The sequence below is a fragment of the Macadamia integrifolia genome, unplaced genomic scaffold (genome assembly GCF_013358625.1).
Source record: "Macadamia integrifolia cultivar HAES 741 unplaced genomic scaffold, SCU_Mint_v3 scaffold269, whole genome shotgun sequence".
NCBI lineage: Eukaryota > Viridiplantae > Streptophyta > Magnoliopsida > Proteales > Proteaceae > Macadamia > Macadamia integrifolia.
The window spans coordinates 294,852-299,970 of NW_024868889.1; the positions used below are offsets into that span (position 1 = coordinate 294,852).

Sequence of the window (5,119 nt, forward strand, 5' to 3'; positions counted from 1 at the left end):
TGGTGCTATTCAACTTGCTTCCCGGGCCTGGCAAACGTTATGGCTGCTCACATAGCATACTGTATCTACACTGCTCTGGGGAATCCCCCTCACTTGTGCCTCCCATACGTGATTATGAAGACTATGGAGTACCACATAGCCCATCCCTCTGATGGTAACTACCCTTATGCTTGGTCACTTACCAAAATCTTGGAGTACTTCCAGGTAAATCTTGAGGGTGAGGAGGGTTGTGCCCCATTGGATAGAGTTTCCCAGGGCATCTTACATAAGATGAAGCTATTTGGTTTGATGGAGCCCACAATGGGAGAGGTAGCTCAGGAGGAGGGTGATGAGGAGGAGGATGATGATGAGGACTACATGCCCAAGGTTGAGGAGGATGATGGTGATGTGGTGACAGAGGATGAGGTCCCCATCAATGTGGCTCCACCATCTCCAGGTGGAGCTTTTGACTTCCAGGGCATGTTAGATAGATTAAACGCACTCCAGGATGGTCAGGAGAAACTCCTGAAGGGACAGAAGACCATTCAGGAGACTCAGATAAGCATGGTCATAGATATATATGATTTGGATAATACCATGTACACCGCCTCCAAGGACATGGCAGCCATCCTAAAACACCTTCAGGAGGAGGTGGGTTTGGTGAACTGCCGGTTTGACTACTACTATGAGCGCCTCCACATCAACTCAAGGTTTCAGGTACAGGAGGTCATAGATTTGGATCAGGATTGATGTGACTGCTAGCCTGGAGAAGTGTTTCTGCGATGTGATTTCTTCTCTTCTCTATCATTGTATCTATGTTCCGGAAAAATTCTACTTTCTTTCCTTCTTGTTCTAATTCTTCTATTCTTGATCATACTTTTGGGAATTCTTCCTAACATGTGAAAATTCTTCTGTGTTTATGTAATTTCTCTCCTTTGTATATGGGATTTCTTTATGATTATGTACTCTTTTTTCTGTCCGAAGAACTTTTGGAATACCCCATTTATGAGTGCATCATGACGAAATTTTCAAGTTTTATGCATTTTCAGATTTTATATGTGTCTTTTCTGTTTTCCCCCAACCCCTTGTCCTATTTTTGGGTTTCTAAGAATTTAACCTCGTATGTTATGTATGATTAAAGCATCACGCTCTGATATCGCCATTGTAACTGTGATACTCTACTTTCTAAACCCCGTTAATTACCCGTATTGACTTGGTTTGATCATGTAAGGGATGAATCAGAGCGAACTTATGCCAGTACCATATGGAACATGGTAGCAAGAGTGACCTTGAACTTGGGTTGGTCTGATAAGACCGAGCGGGTACCAAGTGTAATATGTGCACCCAAGCCTTGTACTTGCACGCACCACGAGGCCATGTACAAGAAGTAAAGGTATGTGCTAGTAATTTTGGGTGCCTATGCAATTTAATTATAAGTATGAGTTTGTCCCCATTGAAGTCCAAGTGGAACACTAGCAATGGGCTGACTAGAATGGTATACCCACCTGAGATATACCCACCTAAGGTATACCCACCTGAGAATGCCCGCTTGAGATATACCCACCTGAGGTATACCCACCTGAGAATGCCCACCTGAGATGTACCCACCTATGACTAGAAGATATTTTTGGGGGCCCAAGTATAAAAGAAGAGACATTTATTATCTTTTCCCTCATTAATGATAGTTGGTCGGTGGGAGAGTAAAGAAGAGAGAGAAAGAAAGAAGAAGAAGAAGAAAAGAAGAAGGAGAAGAAGAAGAAGAAGAAAGAAGAAAGGAAATTGATCGTAAAGCTTCACCGGAGCTGGGTCTCAATATTTTGAGCCCGGATTAATGATCATCTCATTGGGATTTTTGATTTGAGGTAAGTATTGTACATATTCTAAGGATTCTTATGAAAATCCCTTTCTTAAACCCTCTTTCTGATTTTTGGGAAAGAACCCACTTGGATCCTGCTAATCCTACTTGGATAATCAAATCTAAGGTCTAATGGAAGGTGTGTACAATGATTTTGAAGGATTTGGAAGGAGTGCTGGTGAAGATCAAGAGTCTTTGAAGTTCTTGGGTTAAAGAAGTGAAATTTGGGGTTTCATTGGTGTTCTTGAGAAAGAGGTAAGAATCTCCTTTTTTTTTCTTTTGATTTGATCGTAGATCTAGGTTGAGGATACATAATTAGACCTTAGATGAGTGATTTGAGTCACCGGATCTACCCCAAACAAGTTCCCCAAGCCAGAAAGAAGATGGGGAAGATGATGGAAGAATTTCGTTTCAATATTGGGGGTGTTCCAGTCCCACCTATCTTTGGGTTTATGGCCAACCTGAGTTCCCAAAACTCAATTTATGAGCCCCTAGTGTAACCAGTGGGTATAAGACCGGTGGCTCCAAGGCCCACTTATCTTTGACTCATGCCCACCTATCTTTTCAGAATGCCCAGAATGGGTCCAAATTTGATGGGTAACCCCCATTTATGATTCTAAACCCGATTTTAGTGTTCAAACATAATGATTTTGACCCCAAAATAGTGAAATAATAAAAAATTATGTTTATAATAGGTTACACTCATTATACGCGTACCCACACATCGGATCTCTTGCGTGCCAGGTACAAGCACCGTGTACATATATAAGTAAGTGGGGAGTGGACTCTGATTTAATTTCAAAATGTTATGTATCACTTAACCTGTGTTAGTCCAGCCATGTCATCATGTCACTTGTGTGTAGACTAGTCATCACGTATGTTATATCACGCATTGTATGTGCATTTACATAACATACTATGCTTTGCTTTATGATGAATATTCTTTATGTCTTGCTGTATATGATGGAAGAATTTTATATGGACATGATATGCATGCTAGATTAGATACTGTAGACGGGTTAGAAACGAGTCCATAGTGGCTCGTGGAATAGGAAGCGGTGCTATCATGTAATCGTACTATGCTCATATAGAAGCATACAACTAGGATTTATATATCCCTTTGTGCTACGACCCTTCCAAACAAGGGTTTACGTGTTGAGTTACTATTGGGGGAAAGCATCGGGTTACGATTATTGAACTCCTGCAGCGGTTAGAAGTGCGCACGACTAATCACTAGGACAGTCGGAAACTCCGATAGTATATTCAGAGGGCCGATCGTATTATTTTTATTTCGGATGGAGTCACCCATTTACTTTCTATCATTTAAATTTACCGAGAGTTTGCTTGCATTTTAAATTCTAGTACCAACGGTGGGCCTTCTCCGATAACCCTATAGGCGTGTCACGAGATGGGGTCTGCGACTCATATTTGGGGTGAGGCATACGCGCACTGTGGTTGTGAGTAGCACATAGCCTATGACCTAGTAATGTTGTTTGGTGAATAGGGTTAAAATGAATTGCATATATATAGGTGCATTTGTATTATGACTCCTTGTGTGGTTTTCGCTTGTGTGGTCTTCCTTTCCACTTTACTGGGCTAGTTAGCTCATCCCAAGTGCACAACTCTTTTTAGGTGATTTTACAGGATACCCGCCCAGAGATCAGAAGCTGGGCCCCACTATGGAGTTTTCCTCTGAAGACTGGTGGACCCCCCTAATGAGTTCGAGCACGGTGTCGATTACACGTACAAGGATTGTGCTGCATGGCAATAGTGACTCCAAAGTGATTCTTTTTTTATTCTTTTGATATACTCCCTTTTGATGACTTGATGCTTAAATTGTTATATTATTGATTATATATCATGCCTTCGGGCTCAAATATATATAACTTTTATAACTTAATTTGGGTATCAAGTATTTGGGAAACAATTATAGGTATTATTATGAACAAGTCTTTCGCTGAAAATATAGGTCTTATCTTAGTTTAGTAGATGTATGTTGTATTGCAGTTATGGCATTGTTGATCCTGGCAGGTTTGTGAGTTAACTGAAGTTAACTCGGTCACCGGCTCGGTTCAATGTGAGCAGGGTGTGACAACGGTGGTATTAGGGTGCGATGCTCTACTTGCCTACAACATACTACTTAGACCCATAGAAACTGTAATAGGTCTGAGGTGGGTGAAGATAAAAGCCTTATGAAAGTTTTAAAAGAAATTCTATTTAAATGTAAAATTTACAACCTTTGCATTTTATGGCATGCATGCATTTATAGTATGAATTCTGGTTGACTAGTTTTTGAATTTGTCATAATTAAATTTACTTATTAGCGAAAATTTTAACAAAATTTCGACAGCATAATGACGTAAAATGAGAAAACCAAACATTTTCAACATGAAACCTGATAGATAATAAAAATAATATGATAATAACATATGGTGATCGACACGGCCACCATCAAACCAAGCAGTTTAATATAAGAAAGCCATTCAAAATTTACAATTACTATCATAATCATACTTCAAATTCTAAGTATACAAGTAGAAATGATAAGTAAAAGGTCAGAAGAGGGTAATAGTGTTGTAACCCGGCAGTCACTGAGAGGGGGGGTGAATCAGTGAGTGCAATTCTGATACCTAAAAACCTGTCCGATGTCTGGCCAAGAAAAACCTGATATACCTGTCCCTGTTTGCACACAGTCGTATGCACACTCAGCCTCTCATAGGCACTTCCAAGTATGCACACCCATTCCACATTCCACGCACTTCAATATCAAATGCAAACAACAAGCACCCACAACACAGGGTTTTTACGAGGTTCGGCAATTTGCCTACATCCCCGGAGTAGTGCCTGTAAAGGCTTCGTACCTACTCAATACACTACTTTTGACTGCACCCACAGTCGGGAGCACCCACACCTAATTTTCTCAAGTCGAAGCTGAGATGGCACTCTTAGTGCCGATACAATGTGTAGCACCCACTACACGGGAGCACCCACTCCCGGTGCTTAGCACCCACTAAGCACACAATAAATAATACAATTAAATTGGGCTTATATCAACGCCCTACAGTCAAGCTCTGCCTAGCATATGCATCCACAACTAGCTAGCATGCTTACAGTTCATCCATAACTAACCTAACATGTATACATTCATCCACAACTAACCCTAACATACATACATACATGTAATGTAAAATCACAGGTTAGAGAATCTCACAACCGATTGCCTGGGATGACTGGAAACTTGTACTGACAAGTTTGGTGCTCACACCTTCTCTCTCCTTGGCTTCT

At 40.8% G+C, this 5,119-nt stretch overlaps 1 long non-coding RNA gene across 1 annotated transcript; it reads left to right on the plus strand.

Moving 5' to 3' along the window:
- Window positions 1-1,614: 1,614 nt before the first annotated feature.
- Window positions 1,615-2,590, plus strand: LOC122067057. The gene is made up of 3 exons (XR_006136565.1): window positions 1,615-1,841; window positions 1,995-2,089; window positions 2,530-2,590. It is a non-coding gene; the product is annotated as an uncharacterized LOC122067057 (long non-coding RNA).
- The last annotated feature ends 2,529 nt before the right edge of the window (window positions 2,591-5,119 follow it).